The sequence below is a fragment of the Tauraco erythrolophus genome, chromosome 6 (assembly GCF_009769465.1).
Source record: "Tauraco erythrolophus isolate bTauEry1 chromosome 6, bTauEry1.pri, whole genome shotgun sequence".
Taxonomy (NCBI): Eukaryota; Metazoa; Chordata; class Aves; order Musophagiformes; family Musophagidae; genus Tauraco; species Tauraco erythrolophus.
Window position 1 is genome coordinate 66245860 of NC_141470.1, and position 26774 is coordinate 66272633.

Below are 26774 nucleotides of genomic sequence, written 5' to 3' on the forward strand. Positions count from 1 at the left end.
AGTCGCAGCACAGCCTACCAGTCCTATGTCTGGCTCATATCCGTGCGACTCACCCCTTGCTCTCGTAAGAGCCGAGCTCCATCTGCAAGCTTAAAAAAAGGAAAAAACAAGCAAACTTTTCTCCCTCCATCAAATTCTGTCTAAACAGACAGCTTTCAAAAGGCTCAGCATTTTCTGAGTTGCAGGTTCTCCTTATGTTTCTCACAAAGTGATTGCCCACAGTCATCAGATCTGTTGGAAAACCTTTGCCTTCGTCACTAGGAAATTAGATGCACGATTGCATGTCCCTAGGGCTTCAGAACGGTCTCCCTGGCTCACAAAAGGAAGCGTGAAAGAGGTAGGTTTATGTCTGAAATGCAGAGAAATAAATGGTAGCTTGCAGTGTGAGGATTTATTGATTTAGCAAAGACTCAGAAAGAAGAAGGAAGATTTGAAAGGAAAGGGCAAATGTGATCCTTATTTTGTCCACCACATGGAACTTCTTTTCTTAATCCTTCAGCCATGTGAATAGACTGCTCCTGGAGGCTGCCAAAATCAGAGGGACAAAAGGGCGATCCTTTGTGTAAGCACCAGCCCCCCACTCTAAAAGCTCCCTGTGCACTCTTTCAACTTATGCCCCCAATGATATTGTTTAACATCTGAAAATCCTTTAGGACAGCAGGTGCCTCTCTCACTCATGTATCGTTCACACGTAATCATCTGCTTTCCCTGTGTCCATCCTCTCCCACTTTAAAACCTCACCTTTCTATGAAGATTAGCATCGAGTCCTGTATTCCAAAGGGGAAAAGGGAATCCAGAGGAGGTGCAGTCCTCCTGTACATGCTAGCTATATCCCAGCCTGACGACCTGTGACAGGTCTGTGCCCTGTGGTAATTGGTCTAATTACGACACTTCAGCCACAGGAGAAGCAGTCGAGTCGGGTGCACACCTGGATGAGGGCTGTGTGCTGCAAACCACTGGTCCCTCACCACTGAGGCTCTGCTGGCTGCAGCCTGAGCCAAAATCTGCTCCTGGGCTTGATGACTCGAGCTCCAGGTGGAGCTGGCAGAGCTGGAGAGAGGAATCAGCAAGGGCCACCCAGCACCCAAACATCTGTGGCAGCGGTGACTGAAGATGAGGCAGTGAACCTCATCTGAAAGGATGGTAGCAGACTGTGCAAGGCAGGTTGGTTGCTTGCCTTTTTTTTTTTTTTCAGAGTGGGAGCATATGAAGATCATATTCTGCCCATATAAAATGTGTGGACACCAGTGCACCTGGCCTGGCTTCCAAACCACCCTGAAGACAGTGACATTGTGAGGTCTATGCCACCTGTCAAGAAGATCCTGTGCTTAACTTGAATGATGAATCCTACCCAAGGGGGTTCCTGGAGCTACAACGAACCAGGAAAACAGCTAGCTGTCAGCTGCACCCAGTGCATTGCATTTTGCACTCGTAAAAACTCAGCTGGAGATTCATCTAGTCCCACATCCAACATCCTTGCTATTTGAGGATGAAGCTAATAAGCCAAGCCTACCATAATGGCCAGCTAGCATCTTCTGATGAAGGCTGGATAGCTCTCCAAAGACGGAGGGAGGTGAGCTTCTGTACCTTGGGTTACTAATACTGGAGTCTGCAGAGGAAACCAGAAGGTAATAAACATACACCATTTAAAAATTCATATCTACATAATGAATCCTGCAACTGCTTTCTTTACCCAGAATGAGACAGGCCCATATGACCAGGGAAAGCATTTCAAGCAATAAGAAGGCACTGTTTCCTCCAAGTTGTTCACATAGACATTAACATTGCAGAGAGAGTTTGCAAACCTCTCAGAGCAGGTTTGCATCCCGCTGCAGAGCCACTCGCACAGCACAGTGTGTGGCACAGGCTATCATCGTGGTTGCCCTTACTAAAAAATAAATCATGTACAGAAAGGGAGGAGCAGCTTTGTGCTGCTCCGTAAGGGCTCCTGATTAAGCACACTGCTGCTTTTAATGTCAAATCTGGCATTTTAACGCCTGGCAGGGGTGCAGTGCTTTGATTTCACAGTATGAAAGGCACATGAAAAACAGATTCCGATTATTAAGTTTATCAATATAACCTTTTGTTTCCCATTTCTTTGTAGAAAACGGAAGGGTTTAACGCACAGAGAAGAGACAGAGCTATCCTGATGTGTCCTCTTTGCCTCTAGCCTCATCACTCATGGCCTGGCCACAAGCGCTGACTACCAAATAGCCATCTTTGCCTGTGGATGGAGCCTGGGAAGGACTAGTGAGAACATTTTGCAGTGGGAAGGAGAAAGTTTAGTGCCTGCATCATTCTCTTGGCCTTCATTTTCTCTTGGCCTCATTTCTTCTCCCTGATGAGATCCATCCGCGGGTCCTGAAGGAACTGGCGGATGAAGTTGCCAAGCCACTGGCCATTGTATTTGAGAAGTCGTGGCAGTCTGGCGAGGTCCCCGATGACTGGAAGAGAGGGAACATAACCCCCATTGTTAAAAAGGGGAACAAGGAGGACCCGGGCAACTACAGGCCGGTCAGCCTCACCTCTGTGCCTGGCAAGGTCATGGAGCAAATTCTCCTGAGAACCATGCTAAGGCACATGGAGAACAAGGAGGTGGTGGGTGACAGCCAACATGGCTTCACCAAAGGCAGATCGTGCCTGACCAACTTGGTGGCCTTTTATGATGGGGTGACAGCATTGGTGGACAAGGGTCGACCAACGGATGTCATCTACCCGGACTTGTGCAAAGCTTTTGACACTGTCCCGCACGACATTCTTCTCTCTAAACTAGAGAGGCATGGGTTTGATGGATGGACCACTCGGTGGATAAGGAATTGGCTCAATGGCCGCACTCAGAGAGTAGTGGTCAACGGCTCGATGTCCAAGTGGAGACCGGTCACGAGTGGCGTCCCTCAGGGGTCCGTGTTGGGCCCGGCCCTCTTCAACATCTTTGTCGGTGACATGGACAGTGGCATGGAGTGCACCCTCAGCAAGTTCGCCGATGACACCAAGCTGTGTGGTGCCGTCGACACGCTGGAAGGGAGGGATGCCATCCAGAGGGACCTCGAAAGGCTGGAGAGGTGGGCCCGTACCAACCTCATGAAGTTTAACCAGGCCAAGTGCAAGGTCCTACATCTGGGTCGTGGCAATCCCAGGCACAAATACAGACTGGGCGGAGAATGGATCGTGAGCAGCCCTGAGGAGAAGGACTTGGGAGTACTGGTGGACGAGAAACTCAATACGAGCCGGCAATGTGCTCTTGCGGCCCAGAAGGCCAACCGCGTCCTGGGCTGCATCAAGAGGAGCGTGGCCAGCAGGTCGAGGGAGGTGATTCTCCCCCTCTACTCTGCCCTCGTGAGACCTCACTCGGAGTATTGCGTCCAGTTCTGGAGTCCCCAACATAAGAAGGACATGGACCAGTTGGAGAGGGTCCAGAGGAGGGCCACGAAGATGATAAGAGGGCTGGAGCACCTTTCCTATGAGGACAGGCTGAAAGAGTTGGGGCTGTTCAGCCTGGAGAAGAGGAGGCTCCGGGGTGACCTTATAACGGTCTTCCAGTACCTCAAGGGGGCCTACAAGAAAGATGGGGAGAGGCTGTTCAGGAGGGCCTGTTGTGATAGGACAAGGGGTAATGGTTTTAAAATAGAGGGAGGTAGATTCAGGTTGGATATTAGGAAAAAATTTTTTACCATGAGAGTTGTAGAACACTGGAACAGGTTGCCCAGAGAGGTGGTGGATGCTCCATCCCTGGAGACGTTCAAGGCCCGGTTGGATGAGGCCCTGAGCAACCTGATCTAGTAGGAGATATCCCTGTTCCTTGCAGGGGGGTTGGACTAGATGACCTTTGAAGGTCCCTTCCAGCCCTAACGATTCTATGATTCTATGATTTTTCCATCACTATCTGGTAGGACTTGTGCTGGTCTATCCTGACTTGCTACCTGCTAGAAACCCTGAAGAACCGGGAAGATGTAATCCTTATTGCTTTCAATGCTCACCCAACCTGCCACTTGAACAAAATCCCAGAGACAAGCTTCATCTGGTCATGAGGCAAGGGAGGGGAAGGGGGTGGCTGGCGTGGTGTCTCTTATTCCTTTTCACTTGCAAAGCACTCAGCTAAGACTTCAGGAGATAAAGCTGCAGGATGTCCTTAGAGGATCTTCTCACTCAGTGGGGCCTCTCGAGACACATGGGAGAAGGTGAAATGTGTAGAGCATTTGTGTTAGCAGGACAGCAGCAGTAAAGCTAGAGGGAATGCTCTCTGAATGCAAACTCCTAGCAGCGAAAACGTCTTAATTCCTATTTCCCCACAGCCTTTTCTCTTTGGTGGTACAGCCTTATCATGAGGTACATAATGTACCTTCAGACTACAAGGTCAGGAGGAAATACTGCTGTTAACTAGCCTGACTTTCTGTGCAATGTAGAACCAAGAACTTCCTGGGATTTCTCCGCATTTAAAGTACAGTTCCATTTTGAAAACTGTCTAATCTCATTTTAAGAGATGCTAGCAACAGACAGCTGTCAAGAACGCTTCGCATTTGCTCCAGTGATTGCTTGCCATCACCATGAAAAACACAGTCTGTTTCTAGTCTGGTTTTGGCTTGAATTTCCAGTGCCTGCATACAAGACTGTGAAAAGGAGGTGCAAGTTTAGCAAAGATGCACGTATCATGATTGCCTTCATGAACATCTACAGCATGAGGAAAAGCGCTCTCACTGGGCTTGTAACCCATTTTTCTCAAAGACCACATGTATCAGTCCTTCCTAGTGAATTCATCAAGAAGTTACATCCAGGTGGCGTTTTCTACTCTCTATTTAGGTCTGTCACTGGAGTAAAGATTGCCTTTAAAGACCTGGTTCACAGAGGTTATTGCAGATGTCTGAACTTCAAATACCCTGACCTACCCATTAAAATTATAACCTCAGTGTGTGTTCAATAAGGGCTAACAGTGCTTTGAGTTCAATGAAGTCCCTGAGATTTATCGCATTTTTCGAAAACTCATTCTAGGCATTTTGTTCATATTCTATTTTTTTAATTGGAAACCAACTGTTTTAGATAAGAATATTGAAAATACAGCTTTGTGACACTTTTCTCTCACCTTCAAACCCATGTTAGAAACTCAGGTTGCAGTGATCCCAAAGTGTCAGTTTTGGACTATCTCTGAAAATGGAGCAGATGCAATTACTTGCATTCTTTAAAACATGATAGATCTAATGCTGTCACAGGAGAAGTCACGCTGGATTCTGATGGCACAGACTCTGCTGAAGTGAACCTAAAGTGTCACTCTATGACTAAGATACATAACGAAAGGCAGAATATCTTTTTTTGAGCTTAGGTCAAAGATCCCTGATGCCTCATGAAAAATTCTGAAACATGCTTGGAGATTATTTTGCTGACATATCATTTTCTATATTTTTCTGTCTATTTTAAGCACAACCCTCTGCACTCTCTGCCATCGATAGCCTACTTACTTATGCAATATCCTGAGCTATGCATTCTGATACTTGGATGAAAAGAATCTTTCAAAGATTTGGACCTCATCTGCTACCATTGAGTATTTAATCAGATTTGTGATCTTTTGGTAGACATGTAATTAGGAGACTTGTGTGGAATTTTTTGGGGGGAGGGAGATAATAACTTTTATTGTTCATCAAAAACTACTGACTAATTGACTGAAACCAAACCCTTTCAGGGAAATATACTGATTTTGATGATAACCTTGGTCAGGCAAGGTTTGTTAACATCAGTGCAGCATTAACAATTCCACTGGGACACAAAGTTTCACCAAAGCCAAATAGGAAAGGGGCCATTAACAAGATTATTCTTCCTCAATACGAGTGTGCCAGTTACAAGTGTATAGGATACCAGTCAAGACTGTGAGTTCAAATCTCCTGCAATTGAGGCAAATGTCCTTACAACCAAGCACTTGGCTAATGGTGACAATCTGTCTCTTTTCTACATTTCTCCTGTTGGAGCTGTTCCCTTCTGTATTGTAAATAAATCATAGTGGGGAAAGCAGAAATTTTGCAGGCTCAGATTTAGGACAAACACTCCCAAGAATAGGGAAGAGTTTATATGTTGAGTTTTTATGTCAGCAGAACAGCAGTCACGTAAAAGAAACCCACAACCATGCTGAAGTAGTCATTTGTCACTTATAAACTAGATAAATTCATCTGAGGAATAAAACTAGAGAGAGAAATACATTCTGAAGCAGGAAACACACTTGGATAGAATCTCATGTCGTGGACTTGGCTTGATCAGACACTTCACAGTGACCTTCTGCAATTGCAGATCAAAAGGTTCTGGTCTCCTAGAATACAGAGTTTTCCCACAAGGTACACATCAGTCCTGTCTGGGATGGAAGACAGTAAGGAGCAAAGATCACAGCCCAAGGAGGGCAGCATAGTCCTAGCCCTTAGACCCTGGTCCTGAGTTATAAATAAAATAAGAAAAGAAAACACAAAAATCAAAAGAAATTTGATGATTTCATTTGAAATTTGATGAAATCAAAGATGCCACAGTAACACCTGTGTATAGGGCAAATGTGGCTGCGGAGCCTCGCACAGCAGCAGGAGCAGCACAAGAGCAGAGGGACACTTGACAGGGAGACCACAGAGGTGTGTTGCACATCTCAGCTTCCCAACATCTACACATACAACTGGTGGGTGAAGAACACTTCAGTACTCCCTGCTATGCACAGTCTCCATCTTTCCTCGTGTAAAGGGTAAGGCAGCCCATTCCCACTAGGCTCTTACCACAGGTTTCCATCCACTGGAGACGCTTATCAGTGAGTTAGCAATAAAATAAATGCATCCCCAAATATTTGTAGAAGGGAGTCATTGTTAAAGTGTACAAAATTTAGAGGAGAACCTATCTGGTACCAAGTTGTCAGCATCTCCATGCTGAGTGAAGAGACTGACCTCTGCAGATTTATACCTGTGCCGACAATCAGCTGGATACCAAATGATAAGGATGAGAAGCACTTGTAAAAATATGCAAAGGTAAAGAAAACACAGATGTCTACAATCTGTAAAAGACATGAGAATTGGTTATGAAGTAGTAATTTGGTTCCCAAGCAGACCATGTTATGAAGCTGAGGGCAACAAGCAGTTGTGAGGTGATTCATTGGCTAATAAAATCGCCAACAATAAGACCACTACACTGCAGTTATTAAAAATAGATTAATATCGCATTTGGCAGAATAAGTGGCAGAAAGATTCAAAGCAAATTGGCATGGCAAGTCTAATCAAGTCAAACTATGCACAACAATGACATGAGTAAGCAGTAAATGTCTTCCTTAGCAACTTATGTAATTGACAAAAAAATATAGAAAATTATTGAAAAGGAAGCTGGTGCAAGAAAATCAAATAAGAGGAACAAAACATAAAGACAAGAACTCCTAAAAGGTCCTTGGATGCATTTATAAAAGGGTGTCATACACAGTGTTTATGTCTCCTCCACATATGGAATAATAAACTCACCAAGGGAACATCCACACTTCTAAAAGGATGTTGGGAAAATGCATTATCTTAAAGACATATCTTGAAAGAAAAGAGAAGGAGCTCAGGCTAACCAGTAATTTTCCAACAGCACAATCTCACGTCCGAAATTATCTTTCCATAAGAAAAGATTTCAACACAAAATTGTCACTTTAAATTAAGTTTCTCTCAAAAACACATAGACGGAAGTATTTGAGTCATATCAAAACATTCCAGTTTGACGTTGCTCCCACAGGTTACCTGCATTTTGCAATATAGTTTAACTGAAGATGTGCTCTGACACAATTAATGTAAACTTTACATTCCATTATCTTTCATGGAACAGAGCTTCTGATTTCTATTTATGCTATTCTATTTATCAGATAAAAGCTTAAGATAGGATTTAAATGAAAGCACAAGACAGTAACAGTGAAAACGGGCCCCATGCAAACGACACTTTAAACCAGCAAATGTAAAAATTTCCAGTCCTCAGAGACTTAAGTCTAAATATAGAATAAGACATTTTGAATAGTGAAAATAACTAAGCATTGGAGCACAGTGCGAAGAGGGGTTAATACAGTATACCATCATCTGACCTTTGTAAGTGAAGACTAGATGTTTTATTAAAATATATATTCCATTTCAATCACAAGTATCTGTCTCCCAGAAAAATAAGCTTCTCTGTGCAGGAGACCAAACCGTAATTACAATGGCTTAAACTCAATGAAATGTGATAGCAGGATAAGTATGTTGTCAGGATGTGTATTACACCTCTTGATATTAACAGCCTTTTGCTGGACCATTTTTGCATACTGGAGAGGATGAGATTTTCATCTGGGTGAAGAAGTGAGTGAATTTGGTACAGTGAGTGGAATACCACTTCTGGGTTAACAAATGAGTGGGTATAAAAAGTTTTTGGAAAGTTTGCTTTGAACCAGACTCACTACAAAATTCAGACTTGCTCCAAGACTTGCACAGCATGTCACTACTGCAAAACGGTTTAGAAATTCAGCAAAAGCAGTTTTTCAGCTGGAACGGCACCTCTTCTCTCTCACCGTGCAGATGTGCAGGGTGTGTGTCATCCTGGCTCGGTGGACACTGCAAAAGGGAGGTATGAAGTGGGACTTATTTGATCAAACTGCTTCCCCCTAAAGTGATTTCAATGTGTTTTTAAGGAGCATTCTTAGGGAGAGGAGTTATACTGTGAAAAAACTGAAGAGACATACAGGCTTATGGGGTGACAGAGGCTCTGGGAAACCCTCATGACATGGCTTGTAAACTGCTCCAGGTGCTATAATCCAATCCTGGATTATCAGCATAAAAACCCTTTTGCCCTGGTACCTCTGTCACTAGAGACTCTTAACTCAGTGAAACGGTGTGCGTGCTCTCATCAGGACTGAGAGAAGAAAAGTGTTTCCAGAGAGAGCTTGCCAGGGGTGTACTCTGTAACCAGGTACGAGGTCCGGCTGTGCTGGAAAAATGGCTAAATATTTCAGTTCCTAAAAAAAAAATGGGCAAAAAATAATGGGACATGAGGCGCAATTGCCATTACAGTCACGTTTTGAACTGGGAAGCGGATACTACAGGGTTCCTGGTATAATCTCAGATCCCATTCTTGTCTCGAGGAGCTTTTCAGCTGCAATCGCATTAGCGATCTCATGGGGCACATCTTAATTTGGCATGAGCAATTCCCAGAAGTCAGGAGTTTATAACAATAAAGTTAACTCAAGTGGAAAGATACTTGCAGGTACCGACGTCGTATTCCCCGGGTGCCATCCTGCCTGCGCTGCAGCCGGTCCTGTGCTGCCAGGAGGCCACAGCTCTGCCCTTGATCACAGCAAACAGCTTTGAATCACCACAGAAGCCACAAATCACCACAAGCTCCAGCCACAGGAATGAAATACAGCGATGTCTCCACTACAGAGGAGTTAATAACCTCTCCAAAAGAACAATTGCCCTGGTTTCTCTGGCTCCAAGAGACGCATTTGTGCAGAAATTTCTTTTTACCCCTTGTCTTCTGCTTGCTGACACAGTTCAAGCACTACTGAGTTTTTGCACCTGGCTCGGTGCTGCTTTGTGCCACAGTTCCATGGAGCTCAGACCTTCAGCCCTCAGAGAGAAAGAGATCTGAGATTGATTTGATTGCTGTCTACCCTGAGAAATACAGGACATCCTTATTATGTTACACCATGATGTATTTTGAGAAAAGTATCCATGGAAGAGGTTTTCCCAAATTTTTGGGGCAACTCCTGTTTGCTGGACACCTGGTCTCTGGACAACGGCTGCTGTGGATGCATAGATAAATCTCAGGGCTCCCACAGGTCCAGCCCTCACATGCAGTATATGGCTGAACAGCACACACACAACACAGCATTGTCACATTTGCAGTGAGGATGCTTGGGATGCTGAAGGATCTCTGATTCGTACAGGGCTCACAAAACCTTTCTAACAGGCCTCCTGAGCTCAACAGCTTTGCAGGGAGCTACTTCATTCAGCTGGTTTTTCTCACTGCTTCTTGGGACACGGGTGAATTACTGACTTCCCAACCTCATACTGTTTCCCTTGAGAGCAGGGGGAATTTCAGCTCATGATCCCCAAGGTTCAGAGTTTACCAAGGTTACCTTGATAACCAAGGCCACCTGCTAATCATAGTTATTCATCTGGAGATCCCAAAAGCTCTCCAGACCTTGCTGTCAGGGAAGCCAAGAAGTGAAATTCTTGGATCTGAAACAGCAGCTGGTTGGTGCAGCCTGAACTAAGCATGTTCATACCCGACATGGCCTGGAAGAATGCTCAACAGGTGGGCAGACAGACCTGGGAAGACAGTATGAGCACTTCAACTTAATTCTGTTCACTATTCCTGAATTTCAGGGCAATCAGCTCATTTGCCTGCACAGCCAAAGCCTCACCCAGATCTTAGGCTGCATTTAGGAAGACAGGAACATCAAAATGGCATTGTACAAGCTACTGACAAAAAAGAACAGGAGTCTCAAGCTGCTAGTCAATGATGCAGAAAAAGCATTGGATTTATCACCAAATGCATAGGCAATGAGTGCTGCGAGATAGAGCCATCAGTCGTGATTTTGTCTTTTGGGGTTGAGGGGTTTTATTGCCTGACTGGCATCTGCATAAGCAGTTGGACTGCATGTTACAAAAGGAGATTAAAAGAATAAATATGATTAATTAACAGCATCAACACCAGTCACATATTTGCATTACTGGAAAAAGCTAATGGCTAACCTTAAGATAATGGAGCAATAAGTTATTAGCATTTCTTAGCTATCCAGATGAAAAAGTGAAATGAAATGGACTTACAGCGCCTGCCAGGTCTGCTTCTGACGTCAAGTCATTTTTTTTTTCCAGATGAAGAATGGTAAGAATAAGCTCCTAATAGTTAGCAAATCTATTTTGAAAAATATTTCATAAAAGTGTTTAAAGCCCCAGCTTATTCAGGAAGAGTCTGAGGCCTATTTTCCCACTCAGGGGCTTGGTTAGATTAAAAAGATTACCAAGGGAAGCAGCAAATTCTGCACCTCATAGTGTTGTTAAAACATGACTAAACCCCTATTTCCGAGTGATCTGTTCTAGCTCAAACAGAGGCTGGGATGCCATGTGCAAGGCAGGAATTACTGGGAGGAATTCTCTGGCCCGTGCTAGGCAGGAGCTGAGAATGGAGTATTATAAACAGCCTCTTCTGGATTTAAATTATGGCTTTCTGGTCCACTGCCTTCTGGTGCAGGGAAGTACAAACCTCATCTCCCTGAGCATGTGAGGACCCTCAAGGGATGCAGCCCCTGGGGAGGACACACAGGATTTGACCCTTTACCCTGCTCTCTGGTGTTCTGCTGGATCCACAGCTCCAGCCCACAGTCAGGAAAACATTAAACAAACTTCCTCAATGGTGCTGCTGTCACAACCCCTCCTGGCTATAGCTCCCATTTGTGGCTCTGTGCAACAGCGAAAGCCCTGGAGAAGAAAGAAATGTTGGTGTTTCTTTCTATTGCAACCGCCCTCGAGGGCATCTGCGTCAAACCCTCATGCCTCAGAAGCTAATGTAACCCAGAGGGTGGGCACTGCACTGCAGGTCTCAGATAAAACAAGCAATGATACAGCCAGACTGTGTGCTGGTTGAGGTGGTGAACCACAACTTCAGGGGAAACCAAAGAGGTACTCTGGAGAGAAGGGAAACTTGCATCACACACACCAAGAAAAGGAAGAAGGGAGTTATGTTTGCTATTAGGACAAACTAAGAAGGCACTTCTTGTCCCTGGAAAGAACATCTGTCCTGTGCACTACTTCACATTCTGATAGATGACCAGTACACGAGTTCAAGCTTTAGGGCAGGGTGGATCTCACCAGTGCTCCCCACACTCATCTGTGCCTCTAATATCTGCTTTGGAGCTTGTCTGTAACCTAGTGGTAAATCCCACAAGTTCTGCCTAAGAGGATCATCTCTCTGGAGAAAACAGCATGCATGGATGATCGTACCCACAGGGGCAGCAGGGGTGTGAGCAATGCACACACTTACTATTCAGTTCATGGCCACTTGCACAAGTGTGCCTCACCCTCTTGGGCCACTCGTAAACCTCTTAACCACATTTGGCTATAGTTTGTCAGCAGTGTGTCCTTGCAGCTAAAAAGACCCTCCAGCTATAGCCAGCTAGTTAAGGAAAGTCATTCTTCCCTTCTATTCAGTGCCTGTGAGACTGCGTCTGGAGCGCTGTGCCTGTTTTGAGCTAGATGATCTCCAGAAGTCCCTTCCAACCCAAATTATTCAGTCGTTACCAAGGTACTACGGTACTTAACCTGGTGTATTGCTTGTTTCTTCACAGGCAGGTAACAGTTGTCTCACTCTAAACTTCACAACATATTTCATTACGGAAGGACGTATCAGGCAGGAGAGAGGAACATGCCCTTGAAATGTCATTAGGATCATGCTCAGCTACTGGCCATGCACACACACACACACAAAAAACCAACAAACAAAACCAAGAGCAATTCAGGCTAACACTGACTGACGTGAGAAGGGAAAATACTGAATACAGGAAAAAGTTGTAAGGGTGACGTAAGGGTGATATAGAGAACAGTCCACATTAATGACATTCCAATTACTATGGGCTGCAAAATCACAACCAAACTATTTTCAAGTACTTTCTAATGTGCCCTTAGTTAAGGCAAAATATACTGCTGTGTGACATTCTGATTTCAAGATGGGCAAGCAAAAGGAACAACTAATCAGAACAACTGCAAATAGATGAAGAATTAAAGAGATTTCATGCCTTTTGCAAGTTCAGAAAACAACCTAAGGGAAAAATTTAGAGCAGTGGATACAGAAGCTGCAGAAATCCTTCCATTCCTGGATCAAACACATTCCTCCTCAGAAATAAGCAAGGGCACTGAGTGTGCAGTTACAGTTCAGTTTAGGTGTTGCCTTGAACAGATGATATTGCTCGCAGCTTGACTTTGCCTAAGATATTTTTAAATCAGATGCTAGACAGAATTACTTAAGAACAGTCACAGAGCAAATGACCATGAGATCTGATTTAAGATGGAAAATAACACAGTGAGGTTCTCTTTTGTACTTCTTGGCCCATGGCTTTGTCTGTGATGGAGAAAGGATGATAAAACCAGGATGTCAAGTGGAATAAAACGTATCAGGAGCCACACTCTATGCAGATGCTGAGCACATAGTTGGCTCTTGGTAGATGTAAGTGGGTTTGACTTAAAGCAGGCATCTACGAAGATACCTGCTGGGGACAAAGCTGTCAGATACTCGAGTTCACTGCCTGGAGTGCATCTCATCTCTCCCCATGGTATGAAGGAGTGAGTTCATGCTGAGGCTTTTCCCTCAGGTAAATCTCATGATGCCTGACTGATGTGTCCAAGGGGGTCCTGGACAGCCACCAGCTCGAACCCTGGACCTGCACTTTGCAATGTGGACACAGACTGCTCAGTGACATTAACTGCTCAGAATATCCACATGAACAGTGCACGACCTGAGAACACAACTGGGAAGAGAAGTCAAATAAAAATATGAGAAGTAATATAGCCTGTACGAGAGTCTTTCCCCAACTAGGGCAGTTTTTTTATATAGCTAATGGAGCTGTGCTTTAGCATTAAATGCCTGGCGTGGATAATGTTTTCAAACTGGCTGGGAAAAGGCATCATATCTAATCTATTAAAAAAAGCACACCACAGTTAAGTCTGCATTTTCATTCACTTAGCCCTATTCACCATTATTAGATCCCCTTTTTTTTTTTTGATACAAACTTTAGGAATACTTTTACATGGCAGAAATCACAATCTCAAACAGAATCTTTCTTAATATTGGTGTTGCTTCTTCAAAAGCAGCTCGGCTAAAACTTTCTTACTTAAGGTAATCCAGGCAAAAATATAGAGACAAAATCTCAGGGGAAATTCAAGTTAAAAAAAAGGAAATCATATTATCAGGAAAATCAATTTCAAGAAGTCTTTCACAGGCAAAGTTTCTTATACAGGAAACTGCTAGCAAAATTACTTCATTTTATTTATCCCAAGTGGAGATATCTCCTACAGGGATTTTGAGTTAGATCGAAGGTAGCTGCACGAAAGGGTAGAATTGGGAATTCCTGATTCCTCTAAAGCAAAAACACTAATAAAATGTTATGCCAAGTACTGAGCAGGGATTTTTAAAATTTTATTTATTCTGACCTGTGGAAATTTTGGGAACTCCCAAATGTTCCCATCATACCCTGGGAGAAAATTAGGGCTCAGTGTTTTTTACTTCGTCAAAGAAAAGAGACCGTGACTAATTACACGAAGGATGCTCAGCCGGTCTCTGGCGCGCTGAGGGACAGTCACTGATCCGCCAGCTCACACCAAAGAGTTAATCCTGGCTCTTCTGTCATCTCTAATTGCTTTGAGTTTCGAGGTGCCAGACTCTTCCCCGATTGGAGGAGATGTTCCACTTTTTAATCAAACATTGGGCAGAAGAGACAGGCAGGCTGATCCTCTGGGCTGGTTAGGGCATCCACCTGCACAGCAGTACACGTGCACTTCAAGCCTGCTGAGCATTTCATGGCCAGTTAGACAGCAGAAGAGCTATAGTTGACCACTTTCTGTAGGGTGAGCTAATGCAGCTGGTCACAGCACTGAATCTCGGTGAGGATGCTGAGCCAAGGTTATTAATTCTGGTCTCAGTTGTCCAGAGGGGATCTAAGCAGCCACAGTGAGAGCTATTACTTATACAGGCAGAGTATGTTCCTTAAAAGGATCATGTTCTGCATAGTCCCTAAATATAGGGCAAGCTGTGTTATTCACATTGTATCTTCTGACAAAAACTGTGCTATATATATTGGGGCCAATACAGTTGCTGCTGCTTGTTTTTAGTGCAACTAAGAACACTCTAAAAATAGAAACCAGTCAAAGAACCAAAACTCAACAGCAGCCTGCGTCATTGCTGTATATCTTCAAACCGTAGCAATATGAGATGATAAATAAAAAAGAGAGAGAAAACCTCCAGGCCATAAAAACAGAGAAAAGGAATAAGATTCTAAAGGGGAAAAAAGTCCCTCTCAAATGTTGCAATTTTAAATGAAAAACAACATAACATTAAGATTAGCATTTTATTCATTCCGAGACACAGAGAAATACCCCAAGTATGTAAAGAAAATATAGTGACCAACAAAGACTTCCCTGTAAAGAAGCACACAGAATTGTTTTGAGCCTTGTACCATCTTACAGCTTGCGGACCAAAAATCTCCCACCTGAAAACCAGCATCAAACCCACAGTTTCTCTGAAGTTCTTGCCCATGTTTTAGAACGCTATTCAGTCAAGTCTAGGGTGATGATGATCCCATATATCTCCTCATAAGCAGTTTCAGTAGAGAATTATTCTTATTGTCAAAAATCACACTCTCTTTCCAGCACAACTTTTGTCTGAATTTTCTGTTCCACTTATAGAATCATAGAATCATAGAATGGTTAGGGTTGGAAGAGACCTTAAAGATCATCTAGTTCCAACCCCCCTGCCGTGGGCAGGGAAACCCTCAACTACACCAGGTTGCCCAAAGTCTCATCCAGCCTGGCCTTGAACACTTCCATGGATGAGGCATCTACAACTTCTCTGGGCAACCTGTTCCACCGCCTCACCACCCTCTGAGTGAAAAATTTCTTTCTTATATCTAATCTAAATCTTCTTTGATCTTCTTTGATCACATTCTGTCTTTGACAATTTGAAGACCATTCCCCCCATCTTAGAGGTCACCCACCTACAGAGCTTCTACACTAAAGCCGTCTTCAAGCTCAGGGTCTCCAGGGTACAATCCCAGGTCTGGAGCTGTTTCTGTAGCTCTTTTCCAAGTTTTCCAAACTCGGTTTTCAGCATAGCTACCAGAACTGAACGTGCTATTCCAGCAATGGCCTTGCTAATGCCACCTCTCTTCATCTTCTAACCAACAGCACCCAGTTTGTGATACCCACACAGTATGTGGCCTCACCACAAACCTGCACCTCTTCTCTGAACAGGGGCAGAACCAAAACACCAACAGGTCCTCCATGCTACACAGGCCACTTAAACCTAGTGAGGAGGACAGCATTCAGGCAATGGGAATGTGCTAGCTGGGAAGCAGGGCAGGCAGAGCTTCCTCTTGAAATAAGGTATCCATTGACTTAGGATGGGTAACATTGGTGTAGACTCATTTCCCTGAGAGCTGTTAAGCTGATATTGGGATGGGGCTGAAAAGAAGCATGGGCTACATGGACTATCAAAATTTTGATTCCCAGACTGTCCTCCTTGTTCCTCAATGGAAAAATAATGAATATTTTGTCTGCATGTGCTCAGTGATACTTGCAGTCTCTGAGGATGAGTGTGAATGTCTGCTCCCTCTTCCACTCTTGCTGTTTATCACTCAGGCACTCAGCAGAGTTGCTGCCTCAGCCAGCACAAACTGATTATTTTTCTCCCTTTTTAGGTTAACCTAACTGCTTAAAATAAGGAGCACTTATTAATTGGACAAATATTTATTTAATGACATGGGGGCAAGCGGGGAGTTGTTTCCACTCGCAGTCATGACTCTTTCTGGACACTACCCACGGTGCCATGAGCAGAATCCTTACTGCCTTCGCCTCTGCATGGCAACAAGAAGCCTTGCTGCACAGGGGCAAGTCTCTCTTTGTTCTGCAATATGAATGCTAAATTTATACGTCATTAAAATTACATCACGGAGCCTGAAGCTTTCTAAACAAAGCTGGTTAGATTGCATCCTAGAAGAAGCTGCTGCTGAAGGATAGTGTTTACTTATTAACCTGATTTTTAATAGCATTATGCACTTAACCCTTCAGAAAAGAGTTGTAGGAAAGAAAAACCCTGACCACAGGTCTCAATTTATTATTCTTTGTTTTCTTCTGCATTTTTTCTGCATTTTACATCTATGTTAAGAATGAGACTTTTTGTTGTTGTTGTTGTTAAAGCTAAGGAGGGCAGATTTATGACCCTTTCGGCAATTTAAATAGAAAATACAAGCAGTTACATTTGGTAAGGTTTATCAAGTCCTAGAAATTAAAATTTCTTCTCAATTCCCACTGCTATTGCTAGGCTGCTACATGATAACAAAAAGTCTTTTGTGGTTAGAAATAGATAAATGAAATTTCCGTTGTCCAGGCTGAAACAAGTGCAAAAGCAGAAAATTACTGGAAGTCAGTAACATATTAAAAACCCTTCCTAGGTGCATTGGACAAGAGCAAGAATATGAAGACCTTTCATGGAACTCTGTTCTTGAGAACTCCAATAATTCTAGAGGAAACAGGAACCCAGCCTGGTCAATCATTGTTTCAGCTTTGTGGAAACAACAGCACTGTCTCCCTGACTCACCTTTCACTTTCACAATTTTGCCTGTCTCAGCTTTAGCACCAAACAAAACACAGGAGGGGATTTTTTTAGCTAAATTTCTTAAGAGCAAAAGTCTCACTCATTTTCAGTGTATCAACTGCCACCTGAGACACCAAGCTGCTTTTGAAAGCCATAGAGTGCATGTCTATGTTTTTCAGGATGTGATTTTCAGCCCTGTAGACTCTTTGACAACAGCTCGATGTCTCAGAAGAAAGCAGATCGTTCAGTTTGCCAGTGACCACCTCTCAGACCCTGTTAGGCTTATAAATGGAATCAGAGAGGTTTTCAAATGTTAGCACAGATTCACCACCAAAAGTTAAGCTCATGTTACTCATTGATAACTATGTGCATGAGATAAAAGCAGAGCAAAACTAAAACTCAAGGAACAGGTGTCCCTGCAGACGCTACAACACTGAGGAATGCAGCATGAACGTACCTCCCTACATCCATCGGCATGTTTTCGAGGTACAGATATATATCTATTTATGTGATAACATATATCCACAAGACATGGCAACAAATTATAGCAGTCTTTTCCTTGGTTTCTTATGATCTCTCACCTGGGGTTGCGTCTTCTTGCATAAATAAAGGCAAGCACAGAGAAACCTCAAAGAGTTTCTAAAAGTGCTTCTTTAGCAACCTTATGCAGTACCAGCACTATCCTACTGACAGAGCTTCCGTATCGAGGTATTAAAAGGTAAGGAAAATCAGAAGTATTTCTTAAACATGCCTTCTCCAGTATCGCTAATCCAAACATAACTGAAAAACTACATCACTGTAGGACTAGGGAATGCAAAATATATTAAACAAACAAGGGATCAACGGAGAGAAAGGACAAGGTATTGCCTAACAGATCACTGAAAGCCCAATGTGCCAGTGGGAGGCACTGGATTAAGGGTAGTTTATAAATATCAGTTTAAGGGCAGAGGCAGTCCCATTTTGTTCTCTGAACTAGAAAGGTATATGTCTAACTTCAAATGTGAAATCTTAGATGAAAATACTTTATCGAAGATGTATTACGATCCTGATTATAAATTCCCCAGGCTCTCCCGAGGCCAATTTACAAAGGTTTATGTGCAAGCCTAATGCTGGGAGATGAGGACACGAAGTTCTTTAATATGCAAAGAAAACCTGACCAGAGTGCTATGATCAGACAACTTCAGTAGTACCAAAGATGAAAAACCTGCCGTGCTTGGAGCCAGCAGACCTTAGAGATATGTCTCAAGAAAAGTCACATTTTATGGCTACCTTATTTGCTGCAGCAGATAGCTTGTTACTGAAGTTGATCAAAACATTTTCAGCAGAAATTGTGGGAATGAGGATTTCTTGGTGGTTTTGATTTGGTTTTGAGGTGGTTCTTTTCCCCATAAAAGGAGGGATTCTGCTTTTCTTGAAAAATTTCAACTTCCTAGAGAAAATGAAGAATCAAAGCATTTGGATTCTGAAAAGTTCTCAGATTTCAGCCAAAAACATGACATGTGACTGGCATGATGTTGACATGCCACATTCTCTCTCCATCTCTCTGGGCTGGGTTTCTTATGGGAAGCACGGAGTTAGGATTCAGGAGGCTCAGTGGGGTGCTTTGGGAGGAAGGAAGGGGAGTCAGAAAGAGTCAGGAGAGAAGGGATGCACAAGACATTGCACTAGAGCTGCCACACTGTTCTTCAACAGCACTTCTAACCAGACCAGGAGGATGAAGTGAAGGTGTGTTTGCTTTTTTTGGACAGGAAGAAATAAATAGCCTAAAAATTGACAGTTCCTAGTTGTATTGGCTGAAAAGTCAAAGATCTTCCATAGGGAAACCTTCCACCCCCTCTCTGATCCCCGATCACATTTGTTTGACCAGGTTTTCAGGGTACTGGCATGCTGGTGCAGTGTTTCTTTTTTGGGAAAAAGAGGAGACTGCAGTCTGTCATATCTGAGGGAACTGGGTTAGAGACAAGAGACAGATGACAAGGGTGGTTGGGCATGGTGTTGGCAGGGTGTCAAGGGGAGCTGAGAGGGGGTGGGAACCATCTGCCTGGAGAAGGAGGTGGCTGAGATAGAGGTAAAGGGGGTGGCAGAAGGAGAACAAGTTTGTACTGAGTTTCAGAAATACTTTTGGTTTAAGTTTGAGAATAGGGTAAACGTGGACCCATTTGTAATCTACACATAGGGATGTTATTAATGATGCTGAATATGAGCTTATTTTCATTGAACAAAAGGTGGGTGAACTCACACTCAGGAAGCTAACATTTGCCTTGCCTCATAAAGCTATGGTAATATTGAATCCACCTGCAGAGAAGTGAATTTCAGATACAAAAACATCTTAAAGTGGATGACTCATGCTCCTTCTAGGTATACATGCCAGAGGGTCTGATCTGAATGGCAATCAAAGATTCCTTCCCAGGTTTTAGTTATCCTTTCCCTGCATGCAACGTTCATCCCAGTTTAAGCCGCTTCAGAGACAAAAGCAGCAGGTGTGCCTGTGTCTAGAACCCTAAGTGGGAAGGCTAGCAGAAATCAGATCTTTGCAAGTTTTCTGGCCTTACATAGTGGGCATGCTCACGGAAAAAAGACATACATGCCTAGTTCACACCAGCCTACGTAAACATTAATCAAGGACCTCCAGCCAGGCAGCACTCAGAGAATACCAGCAATTAACATAGGCTTGAGGAAAGTAGAGCTATAAACCATGCAAGAACAAGAGCAGGGTGAAGAGGGAACCAAATTCACAGAAATAATTGATAAGGCAAGTGGCATTTTTCTATGGTTGTTCAAAATATTCAGTAGAGTACTAGTGTTCCAATACAAAACCAAGAAATCAGTGTCAGGCAAAACAATAAAATATGGAGCTGCAGGACACTCAGCACTATCAAAAAATGACAAATCTTGGTCAGAAGCTTAGTAGTGTTGTCAGATGAGCTCAGGTGAACCAGAGCTCTCAGGTGGGTTTGTGAGAGCCTTTCCTACCTGGCAAAAAAAAAAAAAAAAAAAAAAAAAAAAGAAAAAAGGAAAGATTCAAAAATGTCAAGTTGCATAAGAACTTGAAGCAGAATACTTTACTTCTTACAGAAAGAACAATTGATAATTACCAGGAAAGGAAGAAGGTAAATAAAAAGGGGCTTATCAGCTACCTTTCCTCTACATCTTGGCAGAGCTGATTCCAGCTTTTGGGATTTGCTTTGGCCAGCTCAAGGACTTTCTCAGTCACAAAAAGTTTGTGAATCCCCCCTAATTTCAAGGAAGCTTTTTGTCTCCATCCTTTGTGAGGTCTATCTCATGCCTGCAGTCTTCTCTGTCTCTTTACTGTAATGCTCACGCTGTCTTTCTTCTCTTATCACCTGCACCCTGGAAACGTTCCTCCTTGAGCAGGCTCTGCTGTCCACCAAGCGCAAAGCAAGCTCCCTCCCTCCAAAGCTACCACTCAAGAAAATGATTCAGAGGGATGTAATATATAGACCAAAACCAGTCCCATGAGACACTGCCCCTTGGTGCTTGGGAATATATTTGCCTGTAAACTAGCAATGTAGGGCTCCCCTCTTTCCATATCCAAACTTTCAGACAGAAATGTGTGTTCATGAGCCATGAAATACTTATGGACATATCTACTGTCCAGGCACTTCACAAAGCCTCTAAGACTGGACCTGTTCTGGAAGTTGTGTCACTTATCTTCATGGATAAAGAGCACTAACAAAGATAGGTCTTTGGGGAGCAAAGTGTAGTGGAGGATTTCTCTGCCCACGGCAGGGGGGTTGGAACTAGATGATCTTTAAGGTCCCTTCCTACCCTAACCATTCTATGATTCTATGAAATGTAACCACAGAAATAGGGATTTCCTTATTTTTCCTCCCTTAAGATAAATGGATGGGAAGGACAGAAAAGGTTGAAATCAACACCCTGAGTCTGCCTGGTTCACAGGTGAGCTCCTCACATATCAGAGGTCTCTGATGCAGGCAGGGTACAGACCTGGAGAGCTGTCTTCTGCAAGCCCAGCCAGAGTCCTGGCTACTGGTAGTGTAGTCTTGCTTCCTCCTCCCATTTCTGCCTCTTGAAATAAAATATCACTATAAACAACCCACCTCTATGGTAAGTTGTATTTGTGAATGCATTGTTTCATCAAAACGATCAAAATTAACTATATTTGTGATCTTGAAATCCGCATAACATTCAAGTATATGCTGAAATCTTATTGATGTCAAGCTACTCGGTAGTTCCTACTCTGTTGCATTAACTATCTTAAGTATTTGTATTAAATAACCTTAGACTAAGGGTGACAAGTTTGCATATGTGGCAACTCATTTCTCCTATTTCAGAAATTCATAGCACTCCTCTCCATTCGGAATTCAGGATTCATTCTTTCAGATGAATCTGACTGTATCACTTCCAGGTCAAGAAAAAGACCAAGCAAGAACAATATAGATGGCAGATATGCAACATCTCTTCTTCACAGCAGTAATTTTCATATGATATGAATTCAAATATATGGTGTTATTTTCATATACGCTAAACTGAATAACAAACATTTGGGTTATTTCAGCATTAGATGAATGAACCTGGTTATAAGTTTACCAGAACCTAAAAATATTGAAGGGGAGAAATACGTATCAAATAAGAAAAACAAAAACAAAACAAAAAACCCCAAATAAATCTAAGATAAAATCCACCAAAAATTATGTTTGCTCTGCTGAGCACTCACAATGATTCCAGGACACTGCTGGATAAACCCGCGTTGGATGGGAGGTCTATGTGAAAGAGAGAAGCTAATTGCTGTCACAAAGGCAAAAATACAAAATCTCATTATGAGGATGAATTCAAGTACCCAATATGCAACCAACTCTCCTGCAGTCAGGCTGAGTGGAAAGTGACAGTATCCACATCCAACGTCCTGAAAATATTTTGACATGCTATATCACAATGGCCTGTTTCAACCACCACCAGCAAAGCCACTGAAGAGCAAGAGATGCCTGAGGATCCCAGCCCTGCCTGGGACTCCTGCTTGCCCACGGGGCCACCCTATCTCATCGCTTGGGCTGTTAATTGTTCAATACAGAAGGCTCCCACATGAGTCCCAGGGGACACAAGGGCACATCTGTGGGTGACATGAGCGCTCCAGAAATGGAAACACATTTGGGTAAATCATTCGATCAACGCTTAGAGAAATGAACGCTTCCTCTCGCATAAAGGGAACCAATTAAAAAGGAAAAGATGAAATTTGTCAGGTAATTTGTTCTCAATGATTAATTCAACTAACTCTAAACAATTCCATTATTAGTCTTCCTGTGTCCTACTAATCTGAACCTCTTTCCCCCACCTCCCAAGGAACCCTGTGCAAAAAGCAGAGGGATGATTAATTTTTTAGCATGAGACAGCCTGACCTTGTACTCCATTAAGCAGAGTGTTTCCATAGTTTCCATATAATTTGTCATGGATGAGTTCACCTGTGTACCAAACAAACTCTTTATATTACCAGACTTGCACGGAAAATAAAATCTGAATTGCTGCTGTTTAATGAAAGTATGAGACCCAAATCAAAACTTTAAAAACCAAACCTTAATATTGTCTGTAGAAGGCCAAAGCCAACTGTATTTTTAGGCCTGTTCCTGTGATCTTGCAGGACTTTTCATCAAATGAACAGACACAGCAGTATCCTTAGCATTTCTGAGGACGTGAATAAAGCCGAAACACCTTTAGACAAAGCCTAGATGCACTGCAGTCAACAAGATTCCAGCCATTGATTTCAATGGATCATAAGGCTTCATAGCAACTTGTTAGAATTTAATTTCAACCTTTAATTAAAGGCTTAGTATCAGAGGTCCCATTGCTCAGGGCAGACATTAAAGACCATCACTCACCTAAGGATTTACAATCTTGGTTGCAGTTCTTTCTGCTGCAGCAAAGGCAAAATCTCTCCTGATAATGCCAGGAGAGCACACACAGACAGCTCAGCAAGGTCCAGCATCCCGTCCCACCACAATGCATCAGATGGCTGGAGCAAACCAACAGAGGAATGGAACCAAAGAAGAGGCATCAGCAACATGGGTTTGCTCAGGTGAGGTGACGCACTCAGTCTGAGCGCTTGCTGTGGTTGTGTTTGATTTGGTGATGGGGATGACTGATCTGGTAAGCTGTGGATCACCGCCAAGTGCAGTGTACCAGAGGTGTAGCAGAAGGATTAGAAAGTGGCTTTGGGATGGTGTTTTTTTTGGTTTTGTTTTATTCCTCAGCTAAGTGCAAATGAGAAAGGCTGGCAAAAGGGACAAAATGGTAACCAAAAAACTTTTCACTCTCTTGGCTGCGAGAAAGTTTCATACAGTTTCCTGAAAAGTTTTTTTCTAAACCAGTCTAAGGACTTAGCTTTGAAAAAATAAACAAGAGAAATCTTTTGATTTAAAACAAGTTCTTTGTGGATGCCACAGTCCATGCTTGTTTTAAGAGGAGCGTTAGGGTTTTCTCCTAAATTTACCAAAGGAAAACATTTCATAGTAAAATACAGCTAAGCACAAACACAAGCAGAAGAAAAATTTCTGTGCAATCAGTTTCACATATCCAGATGTGTTCTTCCCACATCTCCATGTGTGAAACACCTGAATGATCTTGCTTGAACAACCTCCTAGAAAATACCCAGGAGCACTGAGAGCATTTGGACTCCCAAATCTGGGAGTTTCAAATAAAAGATTGGATCTTTTTTATAAAGATAACAGGAGAACAGGTTGTACCACCCTTTCCTAATGTTCTGGTAGCTGATGTAAAAGTGTACTACAGTCTTCAAACTCACCCCCAAGCTAGTTGAAAACACCACTGAAACTAGTAGAGCTGATAGAAAAGGAACTATTTCTACATTAGGACAGCTCCTCAAGCAATGGAAAATGTCTTCGTTCCGTTGATTTCAAAAGGGCAACATCAATTTAAACAGACAAGGACTGGTACAGGGAATAATGCTGCAGGACCCTCAGGTAGGTGCTTAGTCGGAATTATCGAACCAGGGAGCCAACACCATTTGGAAAAATCATAAACGCAAAATAGCTATAGCACTGATTGGGAAAGAATAGATGTGACTACTTTTTTCTCCCAAACCTGTTCATCTGTAGGGACAAGCAGTAGCTAATTTTCTGCTGTCCTTGAGAAATCAGTGCTTCCTGTACTAATTCACAGGCAAAAGCCACTGCAGCACAGATGTTTATTGGCACTCTTTATAAATAAATAAATAATCCCACAGCACAAACTATTTGTAAAAAGCCAACTGTACAAAGTTGTATTAACATCAAGATTTCCCCACCTGCAAATTGCAAAACTTTGTCACTGTTTTTGATGTGATAAAGCTACATTGGTGAAATAAATCAGCAGTGTGACCGTGTGCGTGCCTCTCTAACTTGATTGAGGTTTTAGGTACTGTTTACCATGGTAGGGAAATGATTGATATCTGTGATGGTAACTCAATTCTACATTGGCATAGAGTCGTCAATCTTCTGACATTCTTAAAAAAAATGAATAATGCTCTATTGATGTTCTGTAGAGCTTCTCCTTTCTGATGTTATGCATTATTGCTGCGGCTTCTTCCAAAATTGTAAAGATTTTTATTGTTTACAAAGTGAATTATGCTTTCATATCTTTTACCTTACTGTTTTCCCAATTGCTTAGCAACAAGCCTCCACAAATTAAAAAACAGAGCACTTTTTCTTTCATGTTGTACATCAGCAGCATCTCTGGTACAACAGTGACCTCAGCTAGATTAACACCCAGGATGCACTTGGTCCATTATGGTAATTCTGATGTTCTGTAAAGAGTCTATAAACGTTAACATTTAAGTACTGTTCTTCTGGATCTGTAATTGTTCTAGTTCTGGGGCTACAGCTTTATAAACACTATCTGCCACATTCAACATTTTTTAAACTTCTACTCACTTCCAGTTTTTCCTTGTCAAGAGAAATCAGCCCAATTCCAGAACTAAAGGTAAGTCAGACTTGTGCTAGGTTGGAAAAAAACTGTAGTTACTGACCCAGCAAGTTGATATGCACAATATCGGAAACAGATTTCTGTAGTTGTAACCCATACATAGTATCTACAAAACGAGCATTACTATTGTTGGTATTTTAGACTCAAACAGCCACAGCGATGCCCACTGTGTAAGAAACATTTATTTGTACCTTGACAGCTGCATTTCCTTTCTGTGGCTTGGAATGAGGACTTAAATTAGTGAGTCCAATGCCCTAAACTGACTATTGTTATATGCTAGATGGAAGATCAATAGGTATAAAACTCTTCTATGTTGGTATTTCATTCTCCGAAAAGTATCCGAATAGGGAAAGACAGACTGAGTGATGATCATGTACAAGAAGTACAGGAGCAATCAGAGAAAATATCCCAATAATGTGAAAATAATTTACAACTTCTCAAAACAACACAAAGGGTCAAACTTTCATCAAGGAGGTGCCAGCCCTACACTGCTGAGGGAAAAGTGCTGCATTACCTCATATTATTTTCTGTCTTTAATTTTAATGAACATCAAGCTGCTATATTCAATGAAATGCATTCCCAAATGGGAGAATTAAATAGGTTTACAGACCTATATTGGTTTTAGAGTGCACTGAGTCAGATGACTTCCAATAGAGGCTAGTGCAGCTCAATCAATCTTTAATATAATTCAGGCGATACACAATAAAAAACCACAACAAGTACGGAGTGTATTGTACACACACGCCAGAACACCTATACATTGGTTTAATGAGTTTGCTAGTAGTGGGAAGTCATAACAGTAGCCTGCTATGATATTTCAGTTTAGCGCAGAGCTGCTTCAATTTAAGTGACAAAGACCCTCAGTTTCCATGCTGAAATCCTCAGACTCTACTGTCCTGACTCCTTGGTGTCTACGCGCAACACTGCTTTGGTGAGTTCTTACGCACTAGGTAAAATTCTAAGTTGTGATAGTCCGATGTGGGGAAGAGGGTTCTGGTGGTAGGAGAGGGGATTTGCTCCCTGTGTCACCAGATTGGATTCCCATCCCCCTTGGGGTTGAGCCAATCATCGGTGCCCTCTGTGAATTGCCCTGTTGAAGTTGGGACAAAGGAACCAGAAAAGGTGCTTTGCCCAGGAGCTAGGAGAAGGGAGGGGGGCACTGACCTCGCTCCCTGGCCCCCGGCCGGGCGGCTGCCCGTGCCAGGCCGGCGCCACGAGCTCAAGATGGCAGCGATGGAGCTGCGTGGGGAACTTGGGGAGAGCCCTGCTCCCGGGGTGCCCTCTGGGCCAAGTTCACCCAGAGAGGACTAAGACCTGAGAGAAACGGCCACACCAGGTGGTGAAGATGGAGCAGGAGGAGGTGTGCTGGAGCTGAGTTTCCCTTGCAACCAGTGGCAAGATGGCAGGCGGCCCCCCTGCAGCCAGGGATGAACTCAGTAGAGCAGAGACCCACTCATGGCCCGTGGAGAAGCCCACGTCGGGGAAGAGATGCCTGAGCCTGAGAGAGGTCGTGG